Below are 20,779 nucleotides of genomic sequence, written 5' to 3' on the forward strand. Positions count from 1 at the left end.
AAAAATAATGAAACGAACATATGATCAATATTGAGCCAACTATATCTTCTTTTCCAGCCTTACTGTAGAAATGAAGCGGCCATGGGAACATATGTGCACCCCCATGGTTTCTAAATTTGTGCCATTCCAAAATACCTTTTTTTTCTTTAGCAGCCAGTTGACAATGAAGTAGGGAAAGGACAGTCAATTTAGAATCAGCACCTTAATTAATATCATTACCACCTGGGTCTGCTGTGAAAAAATGGTCCTTCGGCTCATATCCGTATCACAGGTTTGGGCCAAATCAGTGTTTTGTATTTTAAACGCATCTCCTGACTTCCAGTTGAGTTGCAGAAATTGGATCTGGGACAAATCTGTAAACCGGTGATAAAACAACATTGCTAGCAGAGCTGAAACCTGTATCGGGAGTAGACCTGGCCCACAGTCAGATACCGTATGTCCGCTACAGGCGGATCTAAAGGCTTTTATGCGGATCCGGCCCAAAGGAAATTGCTATCTGGGAGATAACCCACGGAGCCACCACCAGAAGTTCAGTCAGATTTGTCCATAAAAAGAATGCAAGAGCAGCAGCAGTTCAAAGGGCTCAAGATCGCACGAGAGTCAATATAGTCCGGATCTGCAACAACCGCTAGCCTATCTATTGTCTTTGAACCAGCGGGAGCGCGCAAACCAGGGAGAGAGAGTCCACCCAACGCCAGCCCAGCAGCCCAGCTGAGCGTCAGACGAAGAGGGGAGAGTCAGCTGGCGATAATAATCAGCTGATGGTGGTAATCAGCTGGCTGCACACAATTGTAGACCCACAACTTAAAAAGTTCAGTGTCCCATTAATTATAATAGTCACAGCAAACAATCCACAGCAAATCATATGAAGAACACAGAAAACACAGCAAAGGAATATCCACTGCAAACAAAAGCACACCATATAAATAAGATGAAAACACAGCACACAATTGGGGTCAACAGTCACATAAAACACAGCTGAGGGGAGCTTGCTTTTGACACAACATATTAAATTAATTAAAAAAAATTGCCTTTTTGTATCATCCAATATGGCGATTCATAGACTTTGCAAATATTATGCAAATACTGATAACAAAACTCAAGCTTGATCTATGTATGCAGTAGCCTAGGCCTAAAAACAAAAGTAGCCTCTGAGCAGCAGATCAGCCAGTCCCCCGCTGAAAATTATGAGCCTGAAATTAGCTATGACTACAGGGACAAGTAGAAAGGATAATAGAGTTAACCATATGAATTTAAATTATTTTATGTATGAAAGAACAGTAGGCTATATGATCAACCTATGCCTTGTTTGCTCAGAAGTGGGTGTAGTAAAGGAGCAAATCACCAAACAACATGATAGCTGACCCATGCAGAAAAAACATGTCAACAATAGTTCAATATGCCTCTTAGTGGAATTGTGGGATACATTTCAAATGCTTTATTTCTTCCTTCCTGTTTTTGTTAACTTATCAACTTATCCTTGTGGAATAGTGGAATATTGGTAGCCTATAATAAAAACTACAGGATAGTAAGAGCTGAAATGTTGCCTTATTCATCCAATTTCCACCACCACTAAAAAAGTGGGCCGGTCTTGGGCCTGAAACTCCCGGGCTGAAAAGTGGCCCCACTCCGGCCCTGCGTCAGTGTGTTCAACATCTTCTACATTCAGTACGAACTAAGACATGGTGTCAGAGTGAAAGAGTGAACGCGAGCGAGAGTGCAGGCTCCTGTATCGCCTACCATGGGAGTAGACTGGAAAGACCATGGAGTGGGTGGTTAGCATGCTTGACAATGGATTTGGCTTCGTTTGTACAGCGTTTATGATATGTGTTGTGGATGGACAGGAGTTGGGTCCTTTGGGCAGATTTCACTACTGACATTAACGGAGGCAGAAGCAACAGTTTTGAAGTCATACTATGAACGTTTTGAAGCCTACGTAATGGCAAAGTCCAATGTCATTTTCGCACGCTACAAATTCCATGAGAAGATACAGGGACCTAGTGAGCCTTTTGAGCAGTTTGTCACAGAATTGAGGCTGCTTGTGAAGGACTGTGGATATGCTAATGGTGAAGAGATGATAAGAGATCGGCATTCATTCGCCTAAAGTTCGTGAAAAGCTGCTTAATGTCGGATCTGATTTGACGCTCGATAAAGCAATAGACATTGCTAGGTCTTATGAAATAGCACAAGTGCAACTTAAGACAATAGATGGCAGCAACAGTTCACATGAACAGGCGGTTCATGCAATTGGCAAGCAGTATCACAACAAAGGTGCTTGGAGAGCGCGCCAAGAGAGAACAAAAGGACAATCTGATGACGCACACAAGCCAGCCAACTTCCGTGGTCGCGCTAAAACCTGCGGCTACTGTGGAAATAGGCACACGACGCGAACAGCTGCCCAGCGAAAGGGAAACAGTGCATGATATGCAACAAGTGGAACCATTTTGCAAAAGTATGTCATTCCAAGCAAGGAAAAGGAGTCCACGCAGTGAGTGAAAATGAACCAGATGAATATGCAGACGGTGAAGATTTGTTTATTGATGCAGTAATAGAGGGAAATAGTTCTCAAGATACCGAACAGGCTTTTGCAAATTTACAAGTGGGACCAAATCAAAACATGATCAAATTCAAATTGGACACCGGGGCCTCAGCTAATGTCATTCCCACACATGCTTTCAAGAGATTGGGAATACAGAATATGCTACAACCCTCAATGCGCCCGCTTTATGGCTATGGAGGAGAGCAGCTTGTAGTTAGGGGCAAGTACAACATGAAATGCCAATACAGGGACATTCAGTTGATGCTGAAGTTTTATGTTGTAGACACACATGCACCACCAGTGCTAGGATTACAAGCATGCCTGGATTTTGGATTGATCAAGCTCATTCTCTCTGTGTCCGCTGAACAAGAGGTGTCTATAATGGAGGAGTTTGCAGACGTTTTTAAAGGAATAGGACTTTTCCCTGGTGAATGTACCATTCACATCGACCCCAATGCAGTGCCCGTTGTTCACCCACCAAGACGAGGTCCCATTGCTTTATGTGATCGCCTGCGGGATGAGCTACAGAGTATGGAGAAACAAAAAATCATCGTGAAAGTCACCGAGCCAACCGAATGGGTTAACTAAATGGTAGCAGCAGAAAAACCACACACAGGCAAGCTGAGGATATGCCTTGATCCCAAAGACTTGAAGAAGCTAATCCAACGACCGCACTACCCCTTACCAACCCTCGATGACATCACGTCCAGGTTAGCTGGAGCATGCTACTTTAGTGTCATGGATGCCAAGTCAGGCTACTGGGCTATAGACCCTTTCAAGAGAGTTCCAGTGGAGAGTTCCAGGTTCTAGTGGAACATCATAGTTGGCCCATAGACTATAAAAAATAGAGTTGGCCCCACAAGGCTTCCGTTTTAACATTCCATATGTTATCTTAATGCAGAGGAAGTAGATTGGGAACCAAATAGAATGTTCAAGCATTGTTTTTTGTTTTTATTGTTGAAAGGGTCTATAAAGCTCACAGGGAGTCTTCCAAGCTGTCAACCTTCAACAGTGTTCAGACGGTACAGATTCCTGCGGTTACCCTTTGGAGTAAAATCTGCCCAGGACGAGTTCCAGCGGAAGGTGAACGAGACCTATGAAGATCTACAAGGCGTCATGGCGATTGTGGACGACATTCTCATATACGGCAGGAACAAGTAGGAGCATGATGAAAACCTCCGTGCCATGCTGCAACGTTCCAGAGAGAGAGGAGTGAAGCTCAACCCGGAAAAGAGTGTTGTTTGCGCCACTGAGGTCAGCTACTTTGGGCACCAAGATTGCAGCTATCAAAGAGATGAAAGCCCCAAAGGACAAAGGTGAGCTGGAAACAATCTTAGGCATGGTGAACTATCTGTCAAAATTTGCCCCAGGTCATGCCAGCATCAATGCGCCTCTGCGTCACCTGTTGAAAGAGACCAATGAGTTCACACGGGATACACAGCATGAAGAAGCATTTCAGAAGATAAAAGAGCTCATCACACGTGAACCAGGTCCTGTCTTACCTTATTTTGACCCCAGAAAAAAGCTCACCATACAAGTCGATGCCAGTACATATGGACTTGGTGCTGTTTTGTTACAAGATGGCAGACCGATTGGATATGCATCAAAAGCACTCACTGACTGTGAAGTCAATTATGCTCAGATCGAAAAGGAGCTTTATGCCATTTTGTTCGGGTGCAAACGCTTCCATCAGTACGTGTATGGCCACCACGTCACAGTGGAAAGTGACCACAAGCCACTGGAATCCATCATCCGCAAACCTCTTGCAGCAGCACCTCCCAGGCTACAGCGAATGTTTCTTCAGCTGCAAAGAGAGGGCATGGACATGCAGGTACACATGCTGTACAGTAACTTGCAGGATGGCCTGAGGAAAGAAAACTGTGCCCGCAGAATATTGCTGAGTACTGGAACTATTGCGACAAACTCTCCCAGATGAATGACATCATATTCAAGGGTGAGAAAATTGTTGTTCCTACTTCACTGCGTGCTGAGGTGTTATCACAGATACACATTGGTCACATGGGCATCGAAAAGTGCAAACAGAGAGCACGGGACATCCTATTTTGGCCAGGTATGAACAAGCATATCGAGGAAACTGTTGGAAAGTGCTCCACATGCCTTGAACACAGACCTTCCAACACCAAGGAGCCCATGATCAGCCACAAGATCCCCGATCGGGCATGGCAGACCGTTGCTACGTATTTGTTCACCTGGAACAATGAACAATACATCATCACAGTGGACTATTACAGCAGGTATTTTGAGCTTGACAAATTGCACAGCACAACAGCCTCTGCTGTAATACACAAACTTAAAGCAGCCTAGACATGGCATACCTGAGACTGTTGTATCAGATAACGGCCCTCAGTACAAATGCAGAGAGTTTGAAGCTTTCGCTGACAAATGAGTTTACCACATAACTTCCAGTCCACATTACCCGCAAAGCAATGGCATCGCAGAGAAATCGGTACAGATTGCAAAATCACTGTTGGAAAAGGCCAGATGTGACAAAAGAGACCCTTACCTAAGTCTCCTTGAGTATCGTAACACTGTTGACTGTTTCAGATCACCTGCTCAACTGCTCATGAGTAGGCGGTTGCGTTCAGTCTTACCCAGCACCCACTCAGCCAAAGGTCGTCAGTTAGAGAGAAGTTCATGCTACTGTCCACCAGCAGCAACAGCAGAAAACGTACTACGACAGGTCAGCCAGACCTCTGTCGCCGCTGCAGGAAGGTCAACACATCCGCTTTCAAGAGCAAGGTCAGTGGAAACCTGCAGTAGTCATCAGGCCGGCTGAAACTGACCGTTCCTATCTCATACGTTCAGCTGAAGGAGGACAGGAATACAGGAGAAACAGACGCCACCTCCTTTCAGGATAACGCATCACAGACTCCACACAACAGCACATCTCCTACTTCACAGACCGCAAATGAATTTGCCCCTCTGACCACCACTTACAGGACAAAATCAGGACGTGAAGTCAAACCTAGAGCTATTTTGGACTTTGGTAAGACCATGTAAAAGGCTGTAGGCAGATCGCTGTCCTTCAAAAAAAAAAAAAAAGAGAGAATGTGACGTTCTGATCGAAACTGTGTCATGTGATGCCTAGTTCTGCTAACCTGACTCTCGCCAGATGAATTTCGTTCTGCTTAGCTCCGCCTAGCTTCACTCACATCCAGTGGCGCCTTAATACCACCTGAGGCCCCTGGGCTACATGTCTTTAAGGCCCCCCCTCCCCAAACCGCAAATATTAATTATGATTAAATGATACCCGGCCCACGATCTGACCCGCCTATTTACATAACGTGCACTTTTGGTTAATAAAGCCTAACATGCAGTGTAGCCTATCATTATTGAGCCTATGTAAAACATTTATATCCTACCCACGTTATCTCCAGAGTTTGTAAGTTTGTCAGTCAGTTTCAGCCTCTCCTCTAGCTCCTCTACACACCCGTTGGGATTTATTAAGTTTGTTACATTTTGTTACACTTTAGAAGAGAAGACAAAGGGGGTCTCTGCAAGGATGTCATTGTCATTGTGCGATGTGCTCATGTACCCTGTGTTGTGCTGAACCTGCGCGATTTAGCCCTGCACACGCCCGGACTCGAACCCGCGAACAGCAGCACCTCGGATTGGGAGGCGAGCGCGCTAACAATTGAGCCAATAGCCCAGGCTACTGGCTCACATGCCAGCAGCACTCTTGAGGCGTCGGGGAGTGAGGTTTTACCAACGTTCCACAAGCACAGCTAAGCTAGCTGGCATCCGTTACACTCAATTAGGCTAGCTCGAGTAGGCCAGGGGTCCCCAACCTTTTATGTACCATGGACCGGTTTGATTCCAATTTTTTTTTCACGGACCGGCGGGGGTCGGGGGTTCCATGTTCCATATGTGTTGTGGATGCATTACTTGAAAAGAACTAGCTCCAGTTAAACAGTGAAGGTAACGATCTCTTGTGAAAAACGTGAACTTGAAGAAGTGAAAATTGAACAATATGAACTATGAATATTGAACAACTTGAAGCTACATCTATAAGTGTGAACATGCAACAAAATATGGGAACAAAACATGGGAACAAAACGTGCATTACGAATATAATCAGTGGGAGCCCTGCTTGTTTCCCTGCAACAAGAAGCTTCCATCTGGGGGTGATGGAAGACAGTTACACCCTCAGTGTGTTTGAAATGTCCAGTCGATTGCGCAATTTGGTCTTAGTTGCAGTCAAAACCCGGCTTCGCATAGATACGTGGTGGGAAACGCTTTCTTACGGCTATCTCGGGATATTCTGCTTTGGTTTTGATCCAAAAACCCGCCAGAGGTTTCCTTATACACACTCTTAAGACCACCGTCATTTGCCATTTTGATCAACTGCTCTTCCTCCTGCGCTGACAAGTTAGGACTATTCGGGATATTGACAAATGGGTTGCGGACCCACTCATTGGTTTGCCGTGGATCTTTGGAGGATGGGAAGTAACGCTCAAACTCATTTGAAAGCGCAACAAGGTGATCGCGCACCAGCTGCGAGAGAAAGGGCCCTGCCTCAGTCTCTCCCAAAACCCCCACTACTGTTTGGAACATATCAAATACACCCCGGTCCACTCGTCGTCCCCACAAAACAAGCTTGGCTTTAAATGCAGCGACTTTATCTGCCAGTTTAAAGTCATTCTCCCCTGGAGTGACAGGTTGAGGTCATTAAGCAACCCGAATATGTCACACAGGTAAGCGAGTATTGACACCCAGTCCTCATCACTACAATGTGCAGCTAACGGTGACTTTTTTTCTGTAAGAAATCTCTGCAGCGGCTCTCGAACTCAAACACTCTGGCCAGTGACCTGCTAAAGATGCTTGTTTTTTGTTGCTCATTCTAGCAGTTTAGCTAACTTCGTGTGACACTACCGTTCGCCAAGAACTGATCAAGTGAAGTGAGCTGACCTGAGGCTGCGCAGCGCTGAAGGCAATATGTAAAAGTGTTGAAGGCGGGACAGACAGACGTAAATAGACCTTGCAAAATGCAAACATGCATGCAATCAAACAACTGCATATAGGCCTATGCCATGTAAAAACGTGACATTATTGCGAATTCAATTTAGTTTAGTTTGCATGCATTTTTAAAAAAAAACTCGTAAATGTCGTAGGCTACGGCCCGGTTAGGAATGTCCTGCGGCCCAGTGGTTGGGGACCGCTGGAGTAGGCTAATGACTGACGCCGCGAATACGGACACGCCCGTTTATTATTGATTATCATTATTATTATTAGGAGGCCCCTCATTGGTCGAGGCCTCTGGGCTGAAGCCCATGTAAGCCCCTGCATTAAGGCGCCAGTGCTCACATCCATCTGGGACCTCTTCCATTGAGAGTGATTTCTGCACCCGATTTTATGGTACAGCCAATCAGGACGCAGGGCGGGAGTTTCATAGATGTGACATAGCGTAGAAGCGACTGTGAGACTGTTATCAGCGTCACGGGTTGGCTTCGATGTGAGTGGTTGAAGTAGCATGTCAATAGATGACGGACAAGTGGCTTATTCAATCATATGCAAGCATTTTTTGATTAGGCCCAGCCTTCTGAAGGAACACTCCAATGGATTGGTCCCAGATGGATGAGTGGAGCTAGGCGGAACGAAATTCATCTGGCGAGAGTCAGGTTATAGTTCTGCGGCAATTTTGTGATTTCTGATAGTTTACCAGATGTGTTCATTCACCTCAGTGTATGAAAGCTCATTGAATGTTAGAGCAGTTACTTTGCAAGTACTACACTACAGTTATGTCAGTGAACTAGTGCATATCATCTGTATTAGAACCTTACACTTCTATAAGAAGGGGATGTAATATTCACATCGAATATAATATGATTTCAGTTAAGCATTACTTATGAGATTCTGTGTTGGACAATCAATGAACGCCATGTTTTGTAAGATGCGCATGCTCAGTGTGTGATTGTAGCGAACGATGAGCAGAGACACGTTTAAACATGTTGCTCCAGGTTGAGTGAATAAAGCAGGGTTACGAACCGGTTCAAGGAACGAAAACGAAAACCGAAAACGAAAAGAATTTTACGGAATTTTACGAGGAGCGGAAACGGAAACAAAAACAAAATGGTCTTCAACTGTTCCGGAACAGAAACGTTATTCTGAAATCCACAAAACCGGTTAATAACGTTTTTTTCCGTTCTCTATATATTTTATAAAATTTCACAAAAGCATATCCTCAGTGTTCTACTCGTTTGATTGTAGGCGAACAGCCTAATAATTTGATTTCTGCAGTTTGAAAAAAAAAAAAAAAACGAACAAGACAATATTTTGTCTTGCTGTTGTAATGTAACCTATCCGTCTGCCACTTCAGATCTTAGGCCAGCTCGTAGCGTAGGCTACTGAAACTGATTTGGAAATTGTTTGTAGCCTATGCGTAATAGCCTATTTTGCCTGTCCACACCTTGTCGTTTTAAAGTCGGGATTTGAAATGTTTGCGCAATTATAGCCTATTCTATGTAGAAGAGTTAAACGGGAAATTTGAGATAGGCCTTGTCAGCAACAGACAGGTTTGTTTATAAACAGGGTTGGAATTATAACGCAAGCCTTTGAAGATCTCCATATGGATAAAACTTAGGCTACAACCAGGTAAGGAGTTTAGCACGTATCCAGAAATATTTTTGATAAGAAATTATTTATAGGCATAGGTTAGGCTATGGGATGGATAGCCCATCTGAATGTTTTTGAATGCCGCCTGTGATTTATTATTTTTGGGCATAGCTACGGTATAGGCTAAATCAAGGGGAAATAATGAGTACGTCTATTCTAAGGTAAAGTCCACAAAAATAGACTTGATAGGCCCGCCAAACACTGCCGGAACTTTAAGAACGAACGATATTTTGCGTTCCGAACCGGTTCAGGACCGATATGTTGGCGGCGGAACGCATGCAAGAACGAAAACGTTAAACATAGGTTCGGAACGGAACGTTTGAAAAATAATTTCGTTTTCAAGCCCTGGAATAAAGTAATACATTTGCAGCACGTCAGTGTGTTCAACATCTTCTACATTCAGTACGAACTAAGACAGAAACGTCCTGTGGTCTGATGAGACCAAGATAATTTGGTTCTGATGGTGTCAAGCATGTGTGGCGGCCAGTGATGCCAGCGTTACTTAGTAACTTAGTCTATTTTGACCACTTTTTTCGGTAACGAGTAATCTAATGTGGTACTATTTACAAACCAGTAATCAGATTAAAGTTACTTATCTAAGTTACTGTGTGTTACTATTTTTGTCATTTTCCTTAGTAAAAAGATATATTCTTTGCTTTCTTCTTGTCTTGGGGATTAATGTCATGTAGGCTATGCTCACGTTTTCAGCATGAGGACAATTCACGTGTTAAACCACGCAGCGACACAAACGTAAACAACAATGGAGGGAGAGAGAGAGATGCACATTTCATCAGTCATTACTTTGAGTTTGTCAGCTAAACATGACAACATTAAGGTACATTGTACTGGCGACAAAGTGCTGTCAAGCTAGACGTCCCAAGTCTCCCGAAGTTTTGGGAGTCTCCCATATATTGATACCGGCTTCCTGACGCCCGCAAATTACATAAAATCTCCCGGAACCTAGAGCGAACAAGAGCACGCAAGCCAGACCGGACTTCAAATCGCGTGTGCATATGAGTTTAACGCGCACACAACGGAGAGGGAGAGAGAGAGGAGTGGTGTGTTTGTGCCTGAAGCGCATCCAAGACAGAGAGCATCCTGGTCTGTTTTGCTAAATCAACCAATCAGTTTTTAGTGTAAGTGTGCTTATATCCAGGGGTGCACATAACTAGTACGCAGGTACGCATGCGCGACAAAAATCAGGAATGCGTAATGTCACTTGAGTTAGTAAGCGCCTTTGCGTACTCCGATCTTATCATCCAACCTACACATTACAGTACAAGCTGCTTGTCAACTATTGCCAGAGATGTCCAAAAAGCAACAGACATTAAGCAGTTTCTTTGGCGTTTCGCCGCCACCTACAAAGAAACGCCAACTGGAGCCAGAGTCGATTTAAAGACTTTTTTCAGAAAAGTGGCTTCAAGATGTGCAGTGGCTTGAAGCTAACGATGAGCGCACTGAAATGTGGTGTAAGATTTGCCGTTCAAATCCGCAACTAGCAGACAAAACAAGTGCATTTTATAAAGGCTCAAAGAATTTCAACCATCCTTTATTTGACAAACATGAAAAGAGCAAGGAGCACACGAATGTGGCGCAAGCCATTGCTAATAAACAAGCTAGCCGAGAAGAAATGTCCAGTCGCCCACTAGCCAAATGGCGAGATAAGTTGAATGAAGAACAGCGGCAAGCTCTGTTTAATATTTTTCTCCTCGCCTTCCATAAAGCTAAACGCGCACGTCCCATGTCTTCCTATTCTGAGGATATTCCTTTACTGAAGCGGCTAGGAGTTAATGTCGGATTTGCATATCATTCACGAGAGGGGGGCACACGGATCATGCAGAGCATCGCTCGCACCATCAGCCAGGAGTTACGAGCCAAGTTGCAGTCTGCTGAATTTTGGGGGCTGCTTTTTGATGGATCTGAGGACATCACAAAAACTGAGCAGGAGATAGTTTACATTGTGTCTGTGTCCAGCAACGGAGAGTTTAGCTCGGTTGGAGGTGCTGCGATTGGAGACTCCCTTGTGCACATTCTGTGCACAGCACACACACTGGAGAACTGCGCAAAATCAGCTGATCGCAACATCCCATACTGTGAGACATTTAATCGCTCAGTGATCAAGCTGCTGCAGTTTTATTTACAAAAAGGTGGAGCAAAAAAAAAACTGCTGCACTGAAGAATCTGTGTGAAGAAAATAGGATCTCATTTGTGAAACTGGGTAAGTTTCATAATATCAGATGGTCTGCATGGAGGCATGAAACACTGTTAAAAATATCAAGACTATTGCCAGCCATTAAAATGCAACTGGCTACAAGTGATAACAGTGACTTGCAGCATATCTGCACAGAGCGTTTTCAGTGCTTTCTGTCAAACATGCTTGTCATTGGCAACATTTTGAAGACCACATCCATTAGATTTCAGAAGGAAAAGCTGACCATTGGAGAATGTAAGGATGGACTCATGGTGGCCATTGGACAGTTCACACTTCTGCTTGATGGTGAAGGCCACAGGCCACACACTGTTTCTAATGCTGATGCTGACAGAGACAAAACAAAAACAAACTTACTCAGGGGGTTAATTAAAGAGTTTCAGATATGACTCCCTCAAGTCATAATTTTTTAGTATTTGATCCTTCAACATGGCCTCAGGAAATGAGAGACCTCCACAATTTTGGAAACACAACAGTTTGCAGCATTCTCAAGAAATAATGAGGCCACCTTGCAACTTGACAAAGATATCACTGTGACAGAATGGATGCGCTTAAAGCAGGCAGGAAAACGCCTGGGAGCCTCTTCTGTGTATGACTTGGTCCAAATAGTAAATACAAGTAACCCAGATATTTACTCCAACATCAACAAGGTGGTTAAGCTATCTCTTACACTGCCTTTAAGCAGTGCAGCTTGTGAGAGGGGATTCTCACATCTCGACATAATAAAAACCAAGTACAGATCTCGTCTGTCACATGCTCGTCTCTCAGCCCTGATGCACATTCACCTGTCAAAGCTGACCACAGAGACATTTGACCCGAAGCAAGCTGTTGACCTGTGGATGGAGACAGCTAATCGGAGGCTCAACCAAGGACAGGGAGGTGCATCTGCATCATCTTCATCATCTACCATGCAGGAAGCTGAAGCAGAGGACAGTGGGGGCAACACTGAAGAGGACAGTGGTGGCGACACTGAGGAGGACAGTGAGGATGACCGCACTTATTAAGATCACGCGACACATGGGTTGAGTACCAAACACCATCTCCTGGTACTCACCTGAGTAACTCAGTGAAAAAGTTATGTGCACCCCTGCTTATATCTCTTTTCTCCCAAACTTAAAGGGGAACTTGGCAACTATTTCAACGTAATAAACCCGTTTAGAAATCATTTGGATGGTTAAATGACCTGTTCCGGTGAAAATGGTGACTTTTCCCGCTGCCCCTAGCGTCCCCAGGCGGAAAACCAACCTTGCAACATTGAAAACCAACCTTGCAACATTGCGACTACCGTCCCGGAAAGAGAAGTGAGAAACAAGAAACTCGTTTTAAATCGTGTTTCTTACCTTGTAACATATACATTGTCTGCCAAACTTATGCTAACCGTTTGCTAGCTTGTAAACAAATCCATGTGCTTTATCGTTACCTTTTTCCACAGTTTGAAATAGCATAATGCACAATTTCTCCAGCAGAGGCGGAAATCCTGCCAAGTTTCCCTTTAATTAATCAGTTCAGTCAGTGTATCTAGGAACAGGAGCGTCATGGCAGCGTCAGCGCCCCTCAAAAAGGAAGATTTAAGACCCATTTCACATCAGACTACACAAAAGTGTACCCAATTGTCTCATAAGATTAAAACATAATCATAGTCTTGCACACTGCACTGTTTGTAACAGCGACTTTAGCATTGCTCACAGCGGGTTAAATGATTGCAAAAGACTTGTTGAGGTGAGTTTAACAAGTGTAATTTCATTTGCATATTACTCAGGCCTATACAAGATGGCTAGTTGCCAAGGCTACATGAAAAAAAAATCTACATATTTTACTATAACAATTTCTATCAATAGGCCTTCCTTATTTTGGTGTTGGTATTATTGAACAAACATCTGAATTTCAGTATCTAAGTAGGTTAGGTTGGGATGTCTGCTATACATGGTTGATATTACTGTTAAAATGCACTTCCAGTATAGTGAGTATTGGCAAAACCGGTTATCATTTTTATGTTGAGGCGGTGGGGGTGTTGTCGGCAGCTGCTGAAAGTAACTAATAAAGTAACTTGTAATCTAACTTAGTTACTTTTAAAATCAAGTAATCAGTAAAGTAACTAAGTTACTTTTTAAAGGAGTAATCAGTAATCAGATTACTTTTTCAAGGTAACTGTGGCAACACTGGTGGCGGCAACCAGGTAAGGAGTACAAAGACAAGTGTGTCTTTCCTACAGATAAGCATGGTGGTGGGAGTGTTATGGTCTGGGGCTGCATGAGGGCACTGGGGAGCTACAGTTCATTGAGGGAACCATGAATGCCAACATGTACTGTGACCAGAGACTTTCTACTGAGGAGACACAGCACTCAAAAAATCCTCCATAGAAATGTATGGGGTTAGTTTGTCTATCCCGCCCCTTCCGCGGCAAAAAAGTAGAAATGTGAATACATAGTGCCAATCATGTGTAGTGATCTCGCCGCTGTAGCAAGGTTGGTGTCCTGAAGCCTTGCACAGGCGCATTTCTGCCGAAATAGATGCCCGATAAGTGCCCAAAAAGTGTTGCAATATGGTCGCCGAGTGGAGGGACTGAAGCACAGCATGATCCCCCTCCCTTCGGAAACTGGGCCGCAGGGCAGTATTCCAACATGATAACAACCCCAAACACACCTCCAAGACGACCACTGCCTTGCTAAAGAAGCTGAGGGTAAAGGTGATGGACTGGCCAAGCATGTCTCCACAACTAAACCCTATTGAGTATCTGTGGGTCATCCTCTAACTGAAGGTGGAGGAGCGCAAGGTCGTTCAGACTACGTTTAGTTGATGTCATTGTTCTTCTTTTGCACATGCGGGTCATTTCGGAACCGCAAACAGTTCACACTGGAATCTGATATAGGCCACATTTTAAAATGTCATGTGAACAGTCAAACAAAAAAATGGGATCTGAGCAAAAAATCGGAATTGAGCATTAAAGGGACACCAGGCAACGTTTCCGTGTGAATTAATCATCTTCGTAAGTAGGTATATGTTTAAATGACTCATTACAGGGCGAATAAAGACTCTCTCGCCCGCCCCTACTGCCTGTAGGAAGAATATCCCGCTTGCAAGTTCGGTGTATCCGACCCGCCGACCTTCAGTCTCACAAAGTCTCAGACGTCGCGAGAAGCAGGATCAGTTTATATCCTGCATCCCCAGCACAGAGGCAGGATATCGTCATGGAGGAGTGAAAGAGAATTCCAGTGGCGGTGAAGCTCTGGTGAACTCCATGCCCAAGAGGGTTAAGGCAGTGCTGGAAAATAATGGTGGCCATACAAAATATTGACACGTTGGGCACAATTTGGACATTTTCACTTTTATTGCCAGCGGTTTAGACATTAATGGCTGTGTATTGAGTTATTTGAGGGGACAGCAAATTTACATTGTTATACAAGCTGTACACTGACTACTTTACATTGTAGGAAAATGTATCAAAAATGTGAGGGGTGTAACAAAATGTGTCAAAAATGTGAGGGGTGTGGACAAAAATGTTTTAGGGTGTAAAACAAGGGAGGAGACAAGGGGCTACCAGAGCCTCACTAGCAGTGAAAAAGAAAAGAGTAAAACTGTATGAAATGTAACTACCAGTAGATCGATTGTGCAAATACAGTATATTATATAGCATACAGTAAGTGTGTAGTCTAGTTACACTTGTAGTGTTCAAATGATAGAGTAACAGTAGATTTAGCTGACAAAATTATTCTTTGTACATTATTCTTCAGTGTAACAAAAATGACTGATACTCACTGTGTGTTGTTATGCAGAAATATAATGACGGAATTGCATGTTGTCTTTACTGGACATCAAAGTTGCACAGAAAGATTACTTAACCTGACCTAATATGAACTGACATCACACTGTTGGAGTAGGCTATAGTTGGTCCAAGCCATGTGGACATTTTGAACTTGATCCAGGAAAAGGCTATTCTGTTTTCCTCCATTTTTATGGGAATAAATAGTCAATTTGGATATTGATCTGCTAAATATAGCAATGCTGTCCTCCACTGCAATTTTCCGATCCCCAGTTCCTCTCTCACTCTCTCTCTCTCTCTCTCTCTCACATGCTCACACAAATGTACACACACACACAGAGAAAGAGTGAAAGAGAGAGAGAGACAGAGTGAGAGAGAGAGAAACTTAACTCATTGTAACAGCTCTTGATTTTCTTTATTTTTCTATTTTTGAAATTTGAACAGCCATGTTATCACTATTTGAAAATGTAATTATTTATGTTAGTTGTTTAATATTAATAATTTTCCAAGTTACTCAACAGATGAAATAGCAAGGAATCATTTTATAACTGCTATTATTATCCTTAAACTTCTAAATAGTGAACTGTGAAAATAATCATGTGGCTGAATGTTCAATAGCTCATGAATTGATCGTTGCCCTACATTCTTGTACTATGCCCACAGTCTTTCCTTTTTGCTCTCACCCAAAACACATGGAAACAGATAAATGCACGCATGGGTGCTAACAGGTTCAATTAGTCATACAAACTCCTCCCACACACACACACACACACACACACACAAACTGTCCACGATTGCCCCTCCTTTGTTACATCAGAGGGGTAAACCTTGTACATGGGGAATCCTCCATACAATGTCCAATGGACTATAAAAGGGAGACACTGAAGTTGGGAAGACTTGTATTTCATGGAGGCAATGCTCCCTTCTTTTAGCATCTCAACTTCTACATTATTTACTTAAAGTAAGAGAAGACTTCAAACAGGACGGTTCTGTAGCCTTTTGAAAAGTTGAGTGGTGAATGTGTAATAGACAGGAATCTATCACCATACCAAGTATTTTTCTTTGAAACACTGCAGGGTTCACAGCAGGGATGTCCCTGTTGTAACTTTGGACTGGAGTTTCCGTGAACAGAAGACAGACAGTTCTGAGCCAAGGGGGTGCTATCAGCAGTAGATAAGCTAAGTCACAGAGGTAGACACAGTTATTCAGATAGCGAGGTGACACACGTGGCACTCCTCTCTTGCCCTGTGTTGGAGAAGATCTGTACTGGACGCACACAGCTGAGCAGGGGAACACGACTCTCGACAATCTCCACTGGGACTGACCACTCAAGCTGGAGACACGGATACACTTGGACTGCCACAGGTAAGTGTGGTGATGGATAATCGTCTCACCGACATGATGTGGTACTACCACTTATTATTGCTCTGATATAACTATGGCAGGGGGGCAAAATCATACATACATTTATAAGTAATGTCAGAGGTGGAACTGTAATGGGATTATTGCTATTTGATTTATTTATTTACTCAATCAAAACAACGAAACTGGGAAAGATCACGTGGTAACAGAGTTACACTCCCATATGATGTTTTGGTGCCACTCAGCAATTAATGAACCAAATTTAAGATTAATATGTCAGTTTGTATGTGCCTTCGTGTACTTTTAATAACACAAAATGGTCTAGTGAAATTAAATCTTTATATGATTATAAAGTCAGAAAGTGCTCAGTAATGGAGTTACAGAAAATTAACATAACTTTCTTACCATAAAAGTCAACATCATCAAAAATGTAGTTCTCAAAATATAACATTAAAATAACCCATATAGAAGTGTTTCTATACTTGTTTCCTATATATGACCAAAGATTTTGTGACAGTGACCAGTTTTGAAGTACGTCTAAGACAGATATATATGTTTCATTAGTCATGGTAACGGAGTTACAAATGTTCCTGTTCCTGTTACCAAAAATATATGAAATTATCATGTATTCATTACTAATAGGCTAGTATGTTTTATCATAATGAAAGAAGAAAAAATACAGAGTAGATGTACTGCATAGCGGTACAAAATATGACCGGTGCCCAGTCCAGCACATTCTCTCGGTAAATAAATCAATTGTCAATTTGTCTCTATCCTCTACTAACTCAAGCTATGTAAGTGTGTGTGTGTGTGTGTGTGGGGGGGTATTGGGGTGTGTTTGGGGCGTGTGTGTGGGAGGTATGGTGTATGTGTGTGTGTGTGGGGGGGTGGCGTACCCGTGTGTGTGTGTGGGGGGGGGTGTATGTGTATGTAATGGTATGTCTGTGTGGGGGGGACTTATGCATGTGTGCAAGTGTGTGTGTGTGTGGGGGGGGGGGGGGGGGGGTGCCTGTTTGTGTGTGAGTGAGTACTGTGTGAGTGTCACCATCATCAACCGGCAACCCTTCACTCAACACCACCATCTTCAAGATGTACACTTAGAAATTCATTTATTTCATGGCCCCCCATGGAGAAAATTTCACAAAACTTAGCATGTCCGCAGAGACTTTTAGCGTCATCATACACATCAGATTTGGGGCTGTTCAGAACATCTCAGCCGAAGATATAGAAAGAATTCTGTGACTTTGCTGTAACTCTGTTACTGAAATTTTCAAATGAAATATACTAACTAAAGTGTCCTAACATGGCGTTTTATTTTGGAAATTAATTTAATTTTTGGGCTTAATGCCATTGATGGAGGGTGAAAAAAACTGCATTTTATGGTAAAGGAGTTACGGTAACGGAGTTACAAAACAGCATGTTTTAAAAGTCTCCTAAAACCCTTTTAGATTTATATATTTATTTTTTTTCATTTTTATGTCAAAACCATATCGAGGGACGTGTACAACATCAAAACAAGAATAAAATAAGAAAAAAGTTGGAAATATATTTCCCGTTGATCAACTGACAGAAGATAAGCCAGTTATGTAAGTAAATGGCCCATACTGACCATGAACCTGTTAAAGTATTGTACAGGACATATGTGCAACACACAACAATATAAATGCAAAAGGCCTATTATAGGGCAGTTCCAGCATTATGGATGTGACCGTTGGACTCATATTGGTAAACAAAATGCCTTAGAGCAGCAAACAATTTAAATAGTAATTATGAAAAACTAGCAATGAAATTATTGCTTCATCAGTGCCCATTAAGATCCACAGGAAGAATCAGGACAAGTCATTTAAAATATAAAAAAAATATGTTTTTTTCTTTTACTGTCATCAATTTTGGTCAATTGTTAAAAAGTCTTACAGTGATATTAACTGCTGCTTTGGTCAAAGAGAAAAGAGTACCCACGCCTGCCCCTTAAATAAAGGCATTTTAACTGAAGGAGAGCCATGTTTTGTAGACTTTTTTCTGTTTTTCTGGCCTCTTGTGGTATTGTGGTATTAAGAGAAATGATGATGTGTATTTTGGTGCTTTTCAGGGAATCACTCCTTTTATGTCAAAACCATATCGAGGGATGTTCACAACATCAAAACAAGAATAAAACTAGATGTACCGCAGAGCGGTACAAAATATGACCACCGCCCAGTCCAGCACAAAAAGAAATCACGCTGAAAGACCTATATGATTCTAACTGTCTCACTAAATTGCATTATCCACACTCAATTCTCACTGGTATCTGCTAGACAACAAGTACCAAAACATGATTAGTTCATAGATTTCACATGTAAGGTTCTAAGGTTCCATGCTATCCATGTGGGGGTACATGCCCACCAAATTTTGTGTACCCTGGTCTTTCAGTGTCCCGGGAATCCTTGTTGGTGTACGAAACGATGAACGAAAGTACACGAAACTTGGCATGCATTTGGAGGGTGTCATAATGATCCTACACGTTTAATTTCGTGCAGTTTTGACCTTGTCAGCCAGAGATATTGTGATGAAAACACCTAATTTTTTGCTTTTTAATTTTTAACTAGGTGGCGCTATACATGAAATAAGTGGTAATGGGATGGGTTGACATGCCCCCTTAAGACCAACATACATAAAAAAGGTGGACCTCCTAGGCCCTACGGTTCTCGAGATATTCACAGAAAACTGTCTCCGGCCACCTACAGGCCAGTTGGTGTATAGTAACATAAATTAATTTATTGTGTGGCCCCCCATGAACGGAATTCCACAAAACTTGGCATGCATACAGAGGGTGTCATAAAGATCCTACACTTCCAATTTCGTGCAGTTTTGACTATGTTAGGTCACAGATACCTTCAATTACAACACCTCATTTTTACTTTTTTGTGTTTAACTAGGTGGCGCTATACATGAAATGAGTGGTTATGGAATGGGTTGACATGGCCCCTTGAGATCAACATACAAAAAAAAATGGTCCTCCTAAACCCTACGGTTTTCGAGATATTCACAGAAAACTGTGTCTGCCCTACCCTCCTTTCGGGGGGTCCAGTCCAGCGGGGGGGCTACAGATCAAAACGAAAAACGATGGTTCCATGCTATCCATGTGGGGTTACATGCCCACCAAGTTTCGTGTACCCGGTCTTTCAGTGTCCCGGGAATCATTGACGGAAATTTGGGCATGCGAAAAAGAAAAAAAAAAAAGAAAAAATCTGACTAAACCTATATGACCGCCGCTTCGCTGCGCGGCGGTCATAATAAGAAAAAAGTTGGCAATATATTTCACAATTACTTTCAAATAAATGAGCTTTTCAAGAGCACAAATCCATACTGCCTGACGCTCCACTTTAGACTGGGTAAACCTAGCCTGATCTACCGGCAATTTGATTTCACCCTGCAGCTCAGGCTGGAAACCTCCACATTTTTCTACCCTACTTCTGTTACAAATCTTGGACCAATCACAAACTGGCTTATCCAATCACAAACTGGCTTATCCACCTGGCACACCCAGATCGTTGGTCTGATTAGTTGAAGGACTATCAAATTGCTACAGTCATTTGAACTATGCCCGTTGATCACGCCTATTATGCAGTAGAAAATACAGAGCACTCCCTAGACTAATTTAATCTTAAAAGGTTGAGCTTGGTCTGGTGATAGCCAGACTAACTCCACTTGTCATTATCTTCAACATGCTGTAACCTTTGATCTAGGGCACATAAACAAACTTTAACCTTTTGAAAGTGATTGGTAAATTTATACCAGATGTATTTTGTAAAGATGTTTAAAGTTTTATTTTTTACCCTAGATGTTGACATGCGTGTCATCTTCCCCAACTGCAATTTTGTTGATATTACCCTGACATACACAATTAAATAACATGATGACGCTCATGATCAAAAATGGAGATATAAAGTGTATTAAGTTTCCATGAATTGTATAGTTTGATACAGCCTAGATGTGAGAGAAATATCTAAATTATGCTATCAAATACTATGGATAAAATAACAGTAACAGAACAGCCAACACGATCGCCCAAAATTATGTGATTTTCTGTTTTCTTTTTCTTCTTCTCTCTCTCTCTCTCTCTCTCTCTCTCTCAAGAATCATATTTGTTCATGATTTGCTCAATCATATTCATTCATGATTTGCTCAGAGAGAGTACAATACATACAGTAATTCATGTGTAAAGAAGAAAGATAGAAAAATAATGAATGATTTAATGGATTCATTTACAAATGAACCAGTCAATGAATGAATGTAT

At 42.5% G+C, this 20,779-nt stretch overlaps 1 protein-coding gene across 3 annotated transcripts in view; it reads left to right on the forward strand.

The window, feature by feature from the left end:
• The first annotated feature begins 677 nt into the window (after positions 1-677).
• The window catches only part of slc34a2a (solute carrier family 34 member 2a), a 34,735-nt gene continuing 14,633 nt past the window's right edge, over positions 678-20,779 (forward strand). Inside the window, exons 1-2 of one of the 3 annotated variants that reach the window (XM_042108360.1) lie at positions 678-767; positions 16,218-16,506. The gene's annotated coding sequence lies outside the window, so the exon portion shown is untranslated. Of the gene's footprint in view, positions 768-16,103; positions 16,507-17,993; positions 18,090-20,779 lie in introns of those variants that run through there. The other 2 variants (XM_042108343.1, XM_042108351.1) reach the window with 2 other exon arrangements.

The sequence above is a fragment of the Alosa sapidissima genome, chromosome 1, assembly GCF_018492685.1.
Source record: "Alosa sapidissima isolate fAloSap1 chromosome 1, fAloSap1.pri, whole genome shotgun sequence".
Lineage (NCBI taxonomy): Eukaryota > Metazoa > Chordata > Actinopteri > Clupeiformes > Clupeidae > Alosa > Alosa sapidissima.